This window comes from Dermochelys coriacea, chromosome 7 (assembly GCF_009764565.3).
Source record: "Dermochelys coriacea isolate rDerCor1 chromosome 7, rDerCor1.pri.v4, whole genome shotgun sequence".
Classification (NCBI taxonomy): domain Eukaryota; kingdom Metazoa; phylum Chordata; order Testudines; family Dermochelyidae; genus Dermochelys; species Dermochelys coriacea.
In genome coordinates, this window is record NC_050074.1 from 33122795 (window position 1) to 33141499 (window position 18705).

At 58.4% G+C, this 18705-nt stretch overlaps 1 protein-coding gene across 1 annotated transcript in view; it reads right to left on the minus strand.

The window, feature by feature from the left end:
• NRXN2 (neurexin 2) overlaps positions 1–18705 on the minus strand; it is a 285310-nt gene that overhangs the window by 119064 nt on the left and 147541 nt on the right.

Below are 18705 nucleotides of genomic sequence, written 5' to 3' on the forward strand. Positions count from 1 at the left end.
TGGAAGGGAAGAGGGGATATCTGGGGAGGGTCCCCACTTACCATGGCCACCACGGGTGAGGAAGGGTGTGCGGTTGATGGCGATGGGCACCGTGCCGTGCTTGTTGTGGAAGTGGTGCACGTGGTGTGTGGTGCTGAGGCTGGAGGACACTCGTGCTGCCCCAGCTGGCCCAGCCAGAGCTGCCAGCGCCGCAGCCACAAGCACAGCCCATGGTGCCCCCTGCCCTGCGCCCCCACCCCTGCTCCTCCTCCTCATGGCGCAGGGCGCCGGGGAGGGGCAGGCGGCCCCCAGGGGAGTCACGGTGTCAGATCCCAGGCACGATGCTGTCCATACCGCGGGTTTGCTCACCGATGGGAGAAAAACACCTCCCAAATCACCAAAAATCCACCTGGCAAAAAACACCGAAAAGTGTGTGGGGGGGAGGAAGGAGAAATGAAAAATTGTTAACCCCTCATCAAAAAAAAAAAATCCAAAGTGGTAAAAAAATAAACTCCGGGGTCAGATGCACGGATGGACGGCAGACGGCTCAGGACTCCTCTCCTCTCCTCCCCCACCTCCACTTCCACACTCCTTGATTCACAGAGAAGTCCCCATCCTTCAGTATCCTGTGGCAGCACTGTACATCCAGCTTCCCCTGGGAGGGGAGGACGGGAGTGGGACAAGGCGGGTGGGGAAGCATCAAAGGGTCCCCAACATCCAGGGAAAAGAGGAATGAGAGAAAAAAAGCCAGAGGACTAGTGCAAAAAAGAAATTGAATAAATGAGGAAAGGATGGGTTTCAATTAGAGTCGTGCATCATCCTTCAAGGGGGGCAGGATGGAGGGATGGAGACAGATAGGAGAAGGAAGAGAAGAAAATAAACAAATGAAAAAAGGCAAGGGAAAGATGTGAAGAGGAAAAAAGCCTCTGAATTCAGGGCAGGGACATGGAGCCGAGGAGGCGTCAGGGCAAGCGACGGCTGGGGCGAAGGATTGCCGATGGAGGGGGCCGGCAAAGGAGAGATGGGGGTAAGAATTGCAGATGGAGGGGGGCTGACGAAGGAGAAGAATGAAAAGGATGAAGGCGAAGACAGTGCACCGAGAGAGAGAGCAAGAGGGGGGAGCCGAGTGGAATGGCACAACGCTCGCTGGAGTGTGCTGCAGAGGAGAGGGACGGCTGGAAGGAGGGAGCAAAGAAGGGGGGTTGGCGGAGGGAGGGAGGGAGGGGATGGGGGGAGGACCAGAGCACCGAATCGCTCTGAAATCTAATGACAGTGTTTCCAAGCTCCTTAATTCATTGCACCTGGCACCCCCCCCAAGGCTCCTGAATTACTGAGGCACCCCCAATCCCCAGCCCTCCTTGCTTTCAAAGGGAGGGAGAGCTTGTGAAATCTCTTTACAGATGCACCTCTCTCCTCCCTGATCTCTTTCTCACTCCCTAGCTCTCCTCCATCTTCAATTCTTCTCCCGACCCCTAGCAGCAGCAGCAGCAGCTGTGGGCTGGATTCCCCGCTTAGACCTTCACCCCCTCCCTGAGACCAGAACCGACCCCCTGTATCTTCACCCCCAGACAGCAGGACTGACCCCCAGGATCTTCAAACCCCCCCCCCCAAGACCAGGACTGACCCCCTGTATCTTCGTTGCTCCCCATTCTGGATCCCCACCCCTTTGCCTTTTGGGCAAGGTTGGGATGCAATCTACAGACTGAGTCCAGGCACAATATACCCCCAACGCCTGGTTATTTACCCACTCGCCCCTCCAAACTAAGATCTTCCCTCCCCTATGTAGGGGAGAGAGACCCCCCCATGGGGGTCCTCTGCTGCATACTGCCCTTCCCCCATTCAAAGTGATCATATCTTCCCCCAATCACCTTGCTCCCCAGCTCTGAGCTTCTGCACCCCCCTAAACCCCACACACACAGAGACACAAAGGTCCACACACACACACACACACACACACACACACACACACACAGAGGCATGTGCAAACACACACACACAGGTGCATGCACACACATACACAAGCGCGCGCACACACATAGAGGTGCGCACACAAGCACAATGGTTTCTCCAGAGCAGTTTGCTTTTTTTCCCCAGCGAGAGATTGCGGGGTGAGGGGGGATATCACGGAAAAATAATTAAATACTGTACACTGGGGGGTGGTAGCCAGGGGAGGAGGGGGAAGGCTGTTTTTCTCCCCGGAGCCCAAGGCTCATGAAAAATCTGACTGAGAAAAATACAGGCGGCTGTGTGATCAGAGGATGCGGGAGGGCTGAGAACAGGCCCAGTGGAGGCAGGGGCAGTGTCATGGCTTAGCTCTCCAGCCAACCCCCCTGCCCGGGGAATTTGCCCACTGGAGAGGCCAGGATCCGCCACAGGCACACACACACACACACTGCTCCTGTGCTGTGTCCCACAGCGCCCCCTGCTGGGACCGGAGTAGCTGGGAGCTCTCCCCACAACGCCCCCTGTGGGAAAGGCCAGGCAGTGCAGGGCTGGGATTCCAGTGCAGCCCTGGCTTTGCTGATCGATTTTGGCCAAAAGTCACCAGCCTCCTGCTGTGCTTGTGGGGGATGCTGTGCAAACACCCAGGAGGCAGAGGCCTCGGGCAGCAGGGGCTGGGGCAGGCTGGGCTGACAAAGCCAGACATAGGGGCCCCATGGAGGGGCTGGGGGACAAGGATCAGACTCACTGAGCTCAGGGAAGGGGGCTGGATGGGCTGCGTGTGGAGCCAGGTTGCTGAGCCCAGGATTTATTTAGCACTGGATCGATGGCGATCAGAGCCGGATGCTTCTTTGTGTCCAGAGCGGGGTAGGGGGAGCAGGCAGGAGAGTGAACCCCACTCACACACAGCCCCCCTCAATACACACAGCCCCCCACCAATGCACCCGCCTTAGTACACACAGTCCCCCGCCAGTACACCCCCCACCACCAATGTACCCCTCTCAGTACACAGCCCCCCACCAATGTACCCCCTTAGTACACACAGCCCTCCCCACCAGTGCACCCCCACCGCCAATGTACCCCCCTTAGTAAACACAGCCCCCTGCCAGTGCATCCCCCATCGCCAATGTACCCCTTAGTACACTTAGCCCCCTGCCAGTGCACCCCCCACCACCAATGTACTCCTGCCAATGTACCCCCCTTAGTACACACAGCTTCCTATCAATGTACCCCCACCACCAATGTACTCCCTTCCTGACCACCTCACGCAGCCCCCCACTGCCAATATACCCCTTAGTGCACACAGCCCCCCACCAATGTACCCCTCCACCACACACACAGCCCACTCACTGCGAGTGTAATCCCTCTACGTTTTGGGAAGGGGGATGTACATATGGAAGGAGGGTTGGCGTATGGGGCACTCAGCAGCAGGGGAGGGGTGAAAATATGTGGCACACTGGGGGACTCAGCATTGCGGGAAGGGCTGGGTTTCATGGTTGGGGAGCACGAGGGGGATCAAGCCTCTTCTTGGGGGTGGGGAGGGGTGCACTGGCTGAGGCAGGGGGAACAAGCTTTCTGCAAAATAACCAAGACCTGGAGTGGTTAGATTATCCCCCCTCTCCCTCCCATCCAACACACCCTTGTCCGCCAGCAGCCCACCCCCCCAGCTAGAGGTGGGAGCTGTTTTCTATTTGCCAGCCATCCCTGCTGCCAGCCCTCCCCGGGAGCTTCCCCCCCAAGCCAGCACACCTGCCCCGCTCCCTACAGCGCCCCCTGCTGGGAATGGCCAATGGAAATGTCAGATGAAATGCCTAGGAAGGAGGGTCCTTTCACATCCCACCTGGGACTCCAGTGCTGTGAACATCCCTATGGCAATGCCCCCAGCTGGGACTCTGTCCTTCACTCCCTGTGGTGCCATGTCAGAGTATGTGCAGGGTCCAGGTTGGCTGGGCGGGGAGAGGGATGGCAGGCCTACCACCTGCTCACTACCTCTCCCTAATGAAGGCAGCTGAGCTCACCAGCCCGGCGGTGGTAAATCACCAGTGATGAGCTCATCCTGACATGATGTCACCCCCCCACTCAGCTGGGCCAGGAGGGGGGAGAGACGCCAGCGCTCAGGGGAGACAGGGGAGGGTGGGCTAAGGGGGTGGGGATTTATCAGCAAAAGCGGCAGATGGGGAGGGGGCGGAGAAGCAGAGGGAGGGGCAGGTGGATGTAAGGTATTAGGGCAGAGGTCCCCAAACTGGGCAGAGAAACATTCAGGGAGGCATGGTGGGGCCAGGCCAGCCCCCACAAAGGGCGGTAAGGGAGCACCACCCAGCCCTGCTCTGGCCCCACTCCAAGCTCTGGCCCCAGCCTCAGTCCCCTAACCCGTGTCCATGTCCCGTCCCCCTGCCGGGGAGCTGCAGCCCCACTCCCAGCCCCGGCTCCAGGAGGAGGGGGACATGGACAGCAGTAAGGGGGGGCGTGACTATGAAAAGTTTGGGGACCACTGTACATGGGGGTACTGGGCAAGGGGCCATGGCAGGATAGGTGTAACAGGGGTGCCCAAGGGGGCCAACATCCCTAGCCCTGTTCTGCTGGTGCCCCTCAATCCCAATCCAGCCCCCGGCTAGCCCAGTCCTGGATTCCACACCCTGCCCAAGGTCCCTCTACCCCCAGAGCACCAAGACAAGCCGCGCTACAGTTCTGTGACAAGAACCAGCTGTCTGAGGCTTCTCAAACTCATTCCATGTCTGCCCGAGGCCAGGAGGACAAAGCCCATGGCCCCAGCATTAGCCCCCCACTCCCACCAGGGCCGGGAGGGGGCAGTCAGCCCTGCTGCTCATGGGCAGCACAGCTAAACCAACAAGAAATATTTCCCAGCTGGCTGTTTCCACCCGATGCAGCCGTCTCCCTGCACCCCGAATGCATGGCTGTCCTCACGGTCACTGCTCCCGTGGTGGGCTGAGCAGGGCCAGGGCGAGCCAGTGCTTGAGTTGGACACAGCCATGGAAAGGACTCTGACCCATGGCACTGCAGGAAGCAGGGTTGGGCCTCATCGGGGGAGCTTTCCCCTTGCAGCTAGTGTTGGGTCCACCAACACAGCACTCAGGGCTCCTGACCCCATAAAGTACTACAATGAGCTCCCGGGGTCCCACCGCTACGTCACACCAGGACCCCACTCTATACAATCCTGAAATGCTACATGACTCCGACACACCCTGCTCCCCCTCCATGGCCCCGATACGCCTCATTCCTGCTACACGACCCTGATGCACCCCATTCCCCTTTCCCGACCCTGATATGCCCCAGTCCCCTTTCCCGGCTCTGACACGCTGTGTTACCTTTACCTGGCCCCGACGGGCCCCGCTCCCCCTTCCCGGCCCCGACGCGCCATGTTACCTCTACACGACCCCAAGACTCCCCCTTCCTGGCCCTGACGTGCCCCACTCCCCCTTCCCGGCCCCAACGTGCTGTGTTACCTCTACCCGGCCCCTAGACGCCCCACTCTCCCTTCCCGGCTCTGACGCACCATGTTACCTCTACACAACCCCGAGATGCCCCACTCTCCCTTCCTGGCCTCAACGTGCCCCATTCCCCCTTCCCGGCCCTGACGTGTCCTAGTCCTCTACACGACCCCGACTTGCCCCACTCCCCTTTCCTGGCCCCAATGCACCCTGCTCCCCCTACCCGGCTCTGATGCACCCCGCTTCTCCTACTCAGCCCCAACACTCCCACTCCCCCACACGACCCTGACACAGCCCGCTCCCCCTACTCTAGGTTGACCAGAGAGCAAGTGTGAAAAATCAGGACAGGGTGGGGGGCAATAGAAGCCCATATAAGACAAAGCCCCAAATATCAGGACTGTCCCTATAAAATCGGGACAGCTGGTCACCTTACTCTACACAACACCGATACACTACACAACCCCAACACACCCTGATTCCTCTGCACGACCCCGACACACTCCACTCCACTCCCTCTACACAATCCTGATACACTACACAACCACAAGTCCAAATGCATCCGATGAAGTGAGTTGTAGCTCACGAAAGCTTATGCTCTAATAAATTTGTTAGTCTCCAAGGTGCCACAAGTACTCCTTTTCTTTTTGCGAATACAGACTAACACGGCTGCTACTCTGAAACCTACACAACCCTAACACAGCCTGCTCCCTCTACATAACCCCAACATTCTCACACTACACAACTCCATACCAACACACATTCTAAATATACAACCCCAACAGATACACAAACAACCCCACTCCCTGCTACACAACCCCTCCATAAACACAATCCTGCCACACAACCCCACAACACACACAATCCTGGCACACACATCTGGGATCCAAGCTACGCAACTGCCCTTGCCTCCACACATGTAATCCTGATACTATACAAACCCATCGACATGCACCACTCCATGCTTCCCCTCCTGCCCCGAAATGGGCCTTGGTAACACAATGGAGCCTCCCTGAGGAGGGTTTGCACAGGGAGGATGGGGGCAGCAAGGTGCTACTGCCACTTTCCAGGATCAAAGTAACAGATGCTGAGGACAGGGTGGGTGGGTGGTCAGGCGGGTCCGGACTCCTAGGCTCTGTCTCCAGCTCTAGGATGGGAATGGGGCCTACTGAGTTATTTCTGGGGTGGGATGTGGGGGCTGGGAGCTAGAACTCCTGGGTTCCATTCCCAGCTCTCAGAGGGGAGGGGAGTTTTGTGGGTTCGCGGGGGGCAGGGGGGGACTGGGAGCCAGGACTCCCGGGTTCCACTCCCAGCTCTGGTAAAGGCAAGGGGTCAGAAGCCCCTGGCGGGAGTTGGAGGAGTCACATGTTGTGTCCCCCCCATGCTGCATGTTTGCCACACACCAAGCTCTGGCAGCCAGCACGAGCTGTTTGCGAGCTATAAATATGAGGAGATGGATAGAATGACAGACGGGGTGGGCGTCCATCTGGGGGCGGGCAGGAACCAAAGTGGAATCGAGCTCAAAGTGAGCACCCCGAGACAACTGAACTCGCGCTGCAGTCACAATCTACGAGGCAAATTCCAATACTCGGCCTGGGGGGAGTTTTGAGAGATGCCAGTCACCAGCGTGATGCGGGCAGGACATGGGGCTGCAGGCGCTAAAGGAGAGCAACCAGGACTCCTGAGTTCTGTTTCCTGCTCTGGGGGGCGGAGGGAGGTCTAGTGATTAGAGTGGGGGGACTGGGAGTCAGGACTCCTGGGATCTACTTCCTTCTCTGCCACTGAAGTGCTGTATGGTCATTTCCCCTCCCAACCATCATTTATTCATCCTATGAGCTCTTTGGGGCAGGAAGCGTCTCTCCTGTGCATGCACGGAGCTTGGCACAACAGAGCCCCAACCCGAGATCTCCCAACTGCCTGACTCGCTCAAATTCACTAGACCCCACTCCCCTCCCTGAGCTGGGGACAGACCCCAGGAGTCCTGACTCCCACTCTGGTGCCAAGACAGCGCCCCCCTAGGCTCTGCCTCATGTAACCTTCTTCCAGTCTGCCATTATTCAGTCAACACCTGAGAATCCAAAGCTAAGCTGAGCTGATATAGAAGCTGCAGTTTCCTCTGGGGGTGGCTGTGGTAGTATCAGTAATGCAGGGGAGACTGCAAAGCTAATAGCCTGACAAAGCCACGATAGCGGGGCACTGCCACAGGCTGAGGGGAAAGGAACTGCCACCCCAGATCACATCAGGAGCCCATCCAGCCCAGATATCCAAGTGCCAACCGCTTCAGAGGCCAGTGCCAGGAACACTGCAGCAATAAGAACCTGGCCCCTGCCCTGGGGCAGCTCCCTCCTGATCCCAGCAGAGAGAGGTTTGGCTAAGTGCTGGAGCATGAGGTTTATCTTCCCTCACCCACTGGCTACTTTAGCCCTCCCAGATCTAGGACTCAATGATCACATTAGCTCTGAAGACATCCGGGCCTTCTCGGGCTCCAGCACCGCTCTTGGCTGCTCTGTGCCCCAGGCTGAGTGGGCACAGCGGGTGTCTGGGGCTGAGATCCCAGAGGGGGAAGGGCGGGCGAGGATCTCGTTAGGTAATTAGATAGAGCGAGAGAGGGCTATAGGGATGGCTGGCTGGCTGGGGCACTACATAGCTAGGGGCTAGTTCCTCAGCTCCCTCCGCCCCCCCATCCCATTCCTAGCCCTAACCCTGACGTGCTCTTATGCTGCGCCTGGGGCTGGTAAAAGGCATCTCCCAGGGAATCCCAGCCCACGCTTGTGGGGCAGGGTCCCCTTTGGGTGAACGTGGGTCTCGCTTTTGCTGGAAGGAAAGGGTTAGCAGCCACACAACGTGCACGGGCTTCGCAAGGAGGCATGAGCTCAACCCCACTCCAAGCAGGGAAGAATCTTCTACCCAGACTGCAGGGGCGCTGTCAGGGAGGGGGACACTGGGATAACAGCCCCAGACTCCTAGGTTCTACCTTCCACTCTTGTGCTACCACCACATGCCCTTTTTTCCTCCAGTTCCTGGTGATTTAGTCTCAGTACTCCCCCGCTGAGAAATGCCTGGGGGCCTTTGTCTATCACTGCACACCCCCAATGTAGACGTGCCCCATGGCACAGACGGTCCCTGTCCCACAGACTTATAGTCTAAGTGATGCCCAGTTCAGCACAAATATAACACACTGCTCCAGTGCTGAGGGAGCGGGGCCTCTCTTGGAAACTCCTGGACCAAATAGCCCCAAATCGGCCCCATTTACTCTAGCCCTGCCCCAGAAGTGGGACACCAATTTCCAAGGCAATCTGCCTCTGCACACACATTTTAGCTCACATTGAAAACCGTAGCTCCGCTCAAGTCTTCTCTGGTATAGACACAGAAGGAAAATGACTTTCAAGAAGTCACACAGCAGGTATGGGGAAGAGCCAGGAACACAGTCCAGCTCCTCCTGCTTTAACTCCTAGACCCCACTCTCTACCCAGTGCTGTGGCTAGAACCCAGAAGTCCTGGCTCCCAGATCCCCCTGCTCTCACCCCCTAGATCCTACTTCCCTCCCAGTGCTGAGGATAGAACCCAGGTGTCCTGGCTCCCAACCCCAGTTAAGCAGGGGGGAAGGCTGGGAGCCAGAACTCCTGGGTTCTATCCCCAGCTCTGGAATAGCGCTCTCTTTCCCTGTCTCCTCTCTCTGTGTTTAATCCCCCACATGGCTCACACACAAATTGTTCCAATTTATTACCCTCACGAAAGTTCTTTGCTCCTGCCATTGTGTCCCCTGCACTGACACGGGGACATACACAATTACACAGAGCGACACTCCATTAGAATACCAAACACCATGAGGAACCTGCATGGCAGTGCGCTCCAGTCCCGAAATCCCATTTCCCCTTGACCAGCACTTGCTCACCCGCAGCACTCCTCCCTTGCCCAGTGCTCCCCACTCCCCTCCAGCCCGTATCAACTGAGAAATGAAACGTTAATATCCCCGAATGGTTTGCTAATCTCCCCCAATCCTGGCTGACACTGAGGGGCTGACGCAGGGAGATAATCAGAGAGAGCTGAGAGGGATGGGGGTGGGTGGGACAGAGAGCAGCAGACAAAGGAAGGAGGGAATGCAGGGAAAGGAGGCATGTGGAAATGAGCAACAGGGCGAGCAGTGGCACTCCCACCTGGGCATTCGTCTGGGCACCTGTCCCTGTCCGTCTGACTAGCAGCGCTGCCGTCCAGGGCAGCACCAGCTCCCAGCCTCAGTCTCAGCTCCCACTGCCCGTCACTGGTGGTCTCGGGCCCCCGGGAGCCTGCCCTGCGGGGAACTGTGCTGAGAGCTGCCAAACTCACTACATGGATGGGCTACATACCAACACTGGATTGGGACTGGTGCCCCCTATAGGGGAAAGCCCCCGTAACCCATTCCCCACCCTCTGAGCCAATCAGTGTCCTGCTGTTGGGCAGGCTTAGAGCCAAAGGCCCCCAGAGGGGGAAGGCCCAATTCCCCATCCGTCCCTCCACAATCAGGTTGGATCGAAGCCAGCACCCCATAGAGGGAAAGACTACATGTCCCATTCCCCATCCAGCCCTCCACGATGGGGTTGAATTGGAGCCGGTGCCCCCTAAAGGAGAACGGTCCCATTCCCTGCCGCCCTGAGCCACCCAGTTCCCCCACCCTGAGGCCAACCAACCAGCAAGGATGCTCTTGTGGTTAAGGCACTGGACTGGAAGGGGGATCTGTGTTAGAGCAGGGGGGCTGGGAACCAGGACTCCTGGGTTCTATCTCTTGCTCTGGGAGTGGCTGGATCTATTGTGCCCCCCACAGACTGACGCAGGTTCTCCCCACCCTTCTCCCAAGTACCTCTCTTCCCCACTTTCCTAGTAACTCTAGCATCAGCGCCTCATCACAGTGCACAATTCACACCTGCAGCCGCCCTGAGTGCCTTGTGCTGCCATCAACTCCCCCTCACAGAGAGGAGTGTGAGCAACAGTGCACCCGAAGTGTGACATGAATCAGGCAATGATGGGAGCCAAGTGCCTGGGGCATCAGATACCAAGGGGATGGGCACACAGGGATCTTAGCAGATACAGGGGGAGAAATGGATTGTAGGAGGTGATCTGCCCCCTTGCAGGGGAGGGGAACAGCCCAGGAGCCAGGATGCTGGGTTCTATTCCTGCCTGGCTGCCTGGGGGTGGAGAGTTCAGCAGCCCCTGCTTGTGCCCCCTTTTCCCCCACAGCGGGTGAGGCTCCCACTGCTGAATCCATATAACTAATTTTTGAGGCAAAGAGGAAAAACAATTAGCAGGGTCCAGCTGTTTCCTGCCAGATGTTGACATGGCCCATACCCGCTCCGTTGCCAGCGCATCAGAGCCGCTTGACTCCAGCTGGGGGTATGACACGGAGCCCAACACCCTGCTCCGCCCTGGCCTGGCAAGGCAGGAACCAAGTGACTGTGCAGAAATCTAAGGCGCAGAAGATACTGGCCCCCAAGGCAGCCCTTCTGTGTAATCTAGCATGGGGGTGATCAGCACAGAGCCCTGCTCTGCAATGGAGTGAGGAATATATAGCATGGGCAGCCCCACAGCTCCCACTTCTGCCAGCCGGGGGTGCTGTGGGGAGCAGGGCAGGAGCTGGCTGTGGGGGGAGAACCAGCTACTCCAGCCCTGGCCTCTCCCAGCAGGGGACACTGTACCGAGTAGGACAGGAGTGCCGGCTCTGGGAGGAGCTCCTGGTTTTAGTTAGTAACACAAATTAAACCAACCCCAAAGTGAGCTGTGAGTGGCCCAGTCCTGTCTGCCACAGGATTACCATGACATGGTGGTTACCAAATCTCCAGCTCAGCTATTCAGGTTGGGGCTTCCACTGCCCCAGCCCTGGGCTCCCCACTCCACCCCCTGCAGACACAAGGGGCAGTGGCTGGCCAACCCCACCCAGAGTGGTGACTCTAATGAAGAGCAACACTTCACCTAGGACCCAGGCTTTCCAATCCTGGGGCTGGCTCACAAACTCCAGTATGCTGTCTGCATGTTAATTCCATGCCATGTTTTAATATCACTCCTCTCCCCCAAAGCCCCCCTCCCTGACCCAGTGGGGGCCCCATTCCACACAGGAGGGTTACGTGTACTCCAAAGCCAGGGGAGTTCGCAGCTGTGTTGATTTCCCCTGGGGTGTTGTAAATGTACCCTCCAAGAGCTCCTTATCTCCCCTCTCCCTGGGCACAGGGGGTTAGAGAGCCCAGCAGGTCTGGTGGAGATAGCAACCCAACCCCAAACCTCTATTGGGGGACACAGAAGAGCCAGCTGTCAGGGACTCTACCCACTAGCAGCTTCCTGGTGTATTTCATCGCAAAGCACCTTGTACATACCTGCCGCCAAGATACAGCTACGTCTGGGGTGGGGCACATGGCTGTTTACACAGGAATCCCTCCCCAGTGCTGAGATGTGGGGCAGAGTGCTGGCTGTAGGGGGAGCTCCTGGCTACTCCAGCCCTGGCCTCTCCCAGCAGGGGGCGCCATGGGAAGTGAGGCAGGAGTGCTAACTGTAGCACCATGGGCAGTAGGGGAGGAGAGCCTGGCTTCAGGGGGATCTCCTGGCTACCCCAGTCCCAGCAGGAGGCGCTGCAGGGCAGCTCTGTCCCTGCAGGTGTAACAGGAAGCAGCTCCTGCCTCTCTCCTTCCAGGTGAATAATGAAAGGCAGCGCTGGCATCACGGCTCCTGGCAGAGCGAGGGGGGCAATAATTACTGGGGAAGGTCCATGTCCCCGACCCCCATTAGCAACTAATGGGGCTGTTGATGAATGGCACAGCAACAGGGGCCAAACAGAGGTGGCCAGAGACCAGGCCTCCCTCACACACAACTGCCATTAGCGGTGCTGGGTGCCAGCTTGTAGCCCTGTGTGCCAGGGCAGCCAGTCAGCTCTATGTGCCCCAGGACAGAAACAGTAGGGCAGGGGAAGAGATCTCCTTGGCCTGATTACCAGACTCCCTGCTGGCGACAGGGGATGCCCACCACGCAAGGGACAGTGCTGAGGCCTGCACAACTCATCTCATGCTCTGGATGTTGGGGGTGGGCGGGGTGCCACCTAACCCATGCTCTCCCACGGGCCCAGGCATCTCTCTCCAGTGAAAGAGCACCTACTCTCTGTCTCTGACCCTAACACTGGTAGGTTCTATCCTAGCTCAGGGAGGAGAATGGGGCCTAGTGGTTAGAGCAGGAGGCTGGGAGTCAGAACTCCTGGTTTCTATCCCCAGCTCTGGGAAGGTTGGGGCTTGGTGTGCGAGCAGAGGAAGCTGGGAGTCAGGACTCCTAAGCCCCCAGCTCCTAGGCCCACAGCATCCCTACTGAGCCCCCAGCTGGTTCCCTGCACCACTTGCTGCAGCACAGCACCTGCCAGTGTCACACCAACCCAGCAGAGAGACTCCACAGGCCCTTGGAGATCTCCCAGCCAAGCACTGACTTTGCCTGATCCTCTTTGGTCGAAGGGCAGATCAGACGCAGGCCCTGCAGCCACAAGGCACTGAACCAGCTTGGGGGAAGCTGCCCCTCTGCCCCATCCTTGGGATCCACCCAAGCCCCGTGATCCCACCTCCTGTGGGGAGAGTCCCCTGGTCCCAGATGCCTCTTAAGAAGCCTCCCATGAGTTTGTTGCTTCTGCTTAGCCAGAGCAACTGGCCATTCACTCCTACCAGAGCCCCTGGTGCTCACAGGGGCACGAATGCAGAGATTAAAGGGGAGGATGTAGAGTTGGGCTAATTGGCTTCCTGAAGCATCCCCCAGCCCAAGCCCCAGCCCCACAGAACCCACCGTGTCCCCACCCAGCCCCATAGAACTCAACCCCCCAGCCTTCCTAAACCCACAGGGCCACAGAAACCATCCTGCCCCACTCCTTACGGCATCTGCTGCTTGCAGAGGCTGGGACTGCAGTAGCTGGGAGCTCCCCCGTGCCACATACTCCGCAGGTGCCATGTCCCACTGTGCCTGCAGCCCCCTCTCTGCTTTCCTGGCACATCAGCAGCTCTGCTCTTGGTAGAGCAAGCACAGCTGCAGGCAGGGCGGGGGCAGCAAGCCGAGACCACGGCCAGCCTGCAGTGAGTAAGCCATGAGGGCTGGGACACACACACAGCCAGGCTGCTGACTCAGGGCTCCCAGCTGGCAGCTCAGGGTTTGCCCAGGGTTAGGGTGCTCACATCCTGACACGGCCAGGGTCCACCATTGATCTGCCCCTGCAAATCACTCCACTGCCCAGGACAGGGCCTGACACACGGAGGGGAGAGGCAGAGAGCAGCCCTTCATCCATTCTCCTGGAACACAGACCAGTACAGAATCACCCCATACAACCCAGGTTCTCAGCCCCCTGCTCTACCTACTAGACACCACTCCCCTCCCAGAGCCAGGGACAGAACCCAGGAGCAGGGCTCCCAGCCCCCTGCTCTACCCAGTATGCCCCCATCTCCTCCTCCTCCTCCCCAGAAACCAGCAGGTCTCCAGGCGCGCAGTGCAGCAAGCGAGGCAGAGGGACTGGCTGTAAATCAAGCAGGAGAGCATTAATGGCTGGGCCCAGATTTACAGAGCAGGTTGAAAAATACAGCCCAGCTGGGAAATGGCCCTGTTTACAGCACCAGGGACATGGCTCAGGGCCCTGGCCTGTGCTCACTGCCGGGGCAGGGGGAGGCGGGGGAGAGAAAGAGAACAGTGCATGGGAGAGCTGGGTAGGGATGGACAGACACACAAAACCTGACATCAGAGGATCTCAAAGCAACAAGGAATCAAGGGACTCCCCCACAACCAACTTCCCCTCGCACACAGACACCGAAAGGAACTCCCAGCCCCCCTGCTCTAACCACTAGACTCCCTTCCCCTCTCAGAGCAGGGAACAGAACCCCAGAGTCCTGACTCACCATCAGCTCCTAATGAGCCATGTCATGATCCCAGAAGAAGATTTATCAGCATGGGGGTTGATCTCTACAAGAGGGAGACATGCAAGGGAGGGGGATCTTGCCCCTGGGGACAACTACAACTACCCCTGTCTGCTCGCCTGCCCCCATTCTGGAAGGAACAGAGCACAGGGAAACAGGTGATAGGACTCCAGCATCTCAACCAGTCATGACATTTGCAAGCAGCTGGGAGGCTGAGGGCTGCAGGAGTGGCTGTGTGCTGCCCCCTGGTGGAGGGAATGAACCCTGCTCAGAGAGAGAGAGAGCATTCGCATGTGTGCGCCCATGCGTGCGCCTGCTGCCCCCTGCTGGAGGGGACAACTCTTCCTCAGTGTTTGTGCCAGGTGTGCACTGTGTGCCAGGTTAGGGTTCACCTAGGCCCAAGGGGAGGATGTGCCAACCCAGTGGGTCTGGGGGAGCTATTCATACTGTCCAGGACTCAGGGTTAGAGGTGACCTCAGTGACATGACTCCAGTGTCACAGGGATTTCGTGAGGGTGCTGTGGGTGAGGCCAGAGCCATCTAAACAGTTACGTTTGGGGCTGATCCCATCTCACCAGTGCTTGTATGGAAGACCAAACCCATGGGGTCGGGCAAGAGCTCAGGGATAGGCACTCTCTCCTTGCAGTAAGTGCTGGCCCCCATGTCCTCATGTGGTGCTAGGGGCACCGTGCCACAGGGAGCAGGCTGAAGGCTCACCAGGACACTCTCCCCCTGTAGTCAGTGCTGGCCCCAATTGCCTCTACGTGGTAGGGCTGCGGTGCTGCGGGGGGGGCTCTCCCCAGGCAGTCAGTGCCGGCCTCAATAGCCCCTGCGTGGTAGGGCTGTGGTGCTGCGGGGGGGGGGGGGGCTCTCCCCAGGCAGTCAGTGCCGGCCCCAATGGCCCCTGTGTGGTAGGGCTGCGGTGCTGCGGGGAGGCTCTCCCCAGGCAGTCAGTGCTGACTCCAGTACGGAGCTAGCGGCGCTGCGTTACCAAAGGTACCAAAGGTATGTGAAGTCAGAAGAGGTGTAACTGAGGTTTAAGCATCCCCTGGCCTGTTTCTCTCCATGGAGTTGGGGCGTTAACCCTTCCTGCCCTAGCCAAGCCCCACTGACAGCAGTTCCATACCCCTTCTCATACTACCCTGCTGCTGTTCAACAGCCCCGTGCTCCACATGTCGTTATGGGGGAGCAATCCCTGCACGGATGGTCCCTGCAGCTGCTGATATGCTCCAAGGCAGCAGCTGGAGCCTGCAAGCACAGGTCACCCGAGAGATGTTTGCAGAGCCAGGGCTGCTGGAGTAGGGAGGCCAATGCTTGCAGTGACAGGGAGCTCACTAATGGCTCTCTCCTACTTGCTGCCCCATTACCAGCTGGTTTCCTAGCCCAGCCCCATGTGAGAGCAGAGATCCATTGGCAGTTGGAGGGATTTCCTATGAGGGCAGTAAGTGTGATCAGGGCCAGATTCTACACCCAGCTCCCTGGGGTCAATCCAGAGTCACCCACTGACTGCAATGGGGCCGGGACCCGGGCCAGATTCTGACCTCAGCTTCCCAGGGTCAATCCAGAGTCACCCACTGACCGCACTGGGGCCAGGGCTGGATTCTGATCCAATGCAGGGACTTGCTCCAGATTTACAATGGGTTAAATAGAGAAAGATCCAACATCACCTTGGTCCACAGTTGATGGTTTGGGCCCTGATTCTCTTACCCAGTGCCCTGCATCTCCCCCCGACACTGCTTCTACTCGGGTATTGGCAGCACACCTTCCCCCACCCTCCCCCATAAACCCTCCATCCTTTCTCGGGGCAACAGAGAAGCTCATCTCCCACTGGCCCCCTGGCTGCCTGGGATGTTTCCTTGCAGCTCTGAACCAGCCCATGAGCTGGTGTCCCCATCTGGCACTAGGCAACTAACCTCCGGAGCTGGATTAGATCAGGCCACCCCCTGGCAAAGAGGCAGCAGAATGGGACAAGGAGGAGCCAGCTGTTTACGCCAATGTAACAGAGGAGGGGAGGGAGGGGGCAAAGGAATCTGTGACACCTCTTCAGTGCAGGGAACAGAGAGCAAAGCTGGCCTGGCTCCAGCCAAGCGACTCCTTAACAAATCCTTGGGTACCATAGGCAGTCTGTGGCTCATTGAAATGGATGGGGCTGTCAGCCCCAATACACATGCAGTTCCATCAGTGCCTACCAGCTTGAGGTAAGGGGGCAGAGCTTCTCCTTCGGCCTAGGGATCAGAGCCCAGGGAGAGGAGAAGGTGAGAGGGAGATTGGGGCAGGTGGGGCAAAGTATCTAACCCTCAAACACACGGCCCCAGGGTCACACAGGTGCCTGAAATAACCAACAAGCGACTAACTGCTCTACAGCATCTCAAAAGGTTCTTATGAGAGGGATCCCTTGCCCAGTGCGGAGATGCACCCACCTCTGGGGAGGGGCATGGGGGGCTGTTTATACAGGAATCCCTCACCTGGCACTGGGTGCAGCCACCTCTGGGATGGGGCAGAGAGTTTAATTACTCAGTGGTTCTTTAATGATCAAAGTGGTCAGGTTGTTTTTACAGCCAGTCAAAGCTGGAAACTGCAGTGCAGCAGTCCTTAGTGCTGTATTGGGGAACTGGGGTCAGCACTGACTGTGAAGAGAGAGCACCTCCTACAGAGTGCGGGGCAAGCTCCCAGCTACTCCAGCCCCAGCCTCCCCCAGCATGGGACGCCATAGGGAGTGGGGTGGAGCGCTGGCTGGGGGGAGCTCCCAGCTACTCCAGTCCCAGCCTCTCCCAGCACAGGGCACCATAGGGAGTGGGGTGGAGCGCTGGCTGGGGGGAGCTCCCAGCTACTCTAGCTCCAGCCTCTTCCAGCAGGTGGCGATGGAGGCTGCCAGTGCCGAGATGAAACGTCCCCAAAGCAAAGCCCAGACAATGACCATTTAAAAATGGGGTGTGTGTGGGGGGGGGGGGAAGAGATAAATGAGCCTTCAGCTCATATGATGTGTGAGCGATGGCTAGGGCAGCTCCTGCGCTGTAGACCCATTAATCCAGCTGGCAGTGCTGAGGGAGCCTGTCCCCTCACACCCCATGCCCAGCACCAGTGAGGCTGTCACATCAGGCCTGCCGCCCCATCCATCTCAGGGGTGGAACCTCAGCCCTCACTGGGGCCCCCAGGTGGGGGTCAGCAGCACAGACTAGCCAGAGGGAGGACAAATGGATGCCAGGATGAGAAAGGGCCCCCAATAGCACTGGGACATTGTGGGATTCAGATCTGCGACTCAGCTCTGCAGCATGTCCTCACACACCCCTCCTCTACCTATCCATCCATCCCAAACACACCCTCCACCACTCCTCCATCCTGCTCCTCCATCCATGCCCCATACTGCCCCCTCTCCACCCCGCACTCCCTCATATTCCTCCTCTATCCACCCCCTCCCCCTTCCACCCTCTCCATCCATGCCCCATGCTGCCTCCCCCAACTCCTTCATACTCCTCCTCGATCCACCTCCACCTCCCCCCATGCCTCATACTGCCCCCTCTCCACCTCCCACTCCCGCATACTCCTCCTCGATGGCTCCCCTTTACACTCCCTCCTTCCCTCCAGGAACATATTTCCCCTCTCACATAGATGCGCAAAGCCCAGTGTAGAGGGCGTCGGGGGAGGAGGGAATTACAGAGGGAGAGGACAACACAGAGGACAGGAATTCCTGGGGGCTCGTCATATGCCCTGGTGATGGGCTTGGGCCAAGAGCAGAGCTAGGACACTCCACACTCCAGTGCCCACTATGTAGTGCCAATGAGAATCATTCACACATCTCCCACCCCCATTACCAGTGGGCAGAGTTCCCCACACCACCAACAAAGCTGGGTGTCCCTCCCCATAGCCTGGATCCCAGCCCCATGCCAGGATCTTCTTGGGGGGAGGGGGTCCCTGAGGGGAATGGATCAGTCCCCTGGGCCCAGTTGCTGGGCAATGCTGAGAAGCCGTCACAGGAGGTATCTCTGAGGCGTGGACTCAATTCACTGTCCAACGCACACACTCCATGGATCTGTCCCACAGCCCTGAGCCAACATATGGATCCAGCCCCACAGAGCTGAACTAGACCATGGACCCTGCCCCACAAAGTTGAACTAGACCATGATCCAACCCCATGGACCCATCCCAGCCGATCCACCCCACAGGCCTTAACTAACCCACAGATTCAGCACCATGGACCCACCCCACAGAGCTGAACCAGACCAAGGACCCAGCCTCAAGGGCAGAGCCCACAGTGCTCACCTGTCCTACAGTGCCAACAAGCCCCTGGCACCAACACGGCCCACACTCTGACACAACCTGTGCAGCAGCCCTGGCACAGAGACCCACCCCCTGGTATCCTTCCAGTTTCTGGACCTCAGCCAATGGGCTCAATGTGGGCCCATGAACCAGACCCACAGACCAGCCCTGGGCACCCCCAAATTTTATTAG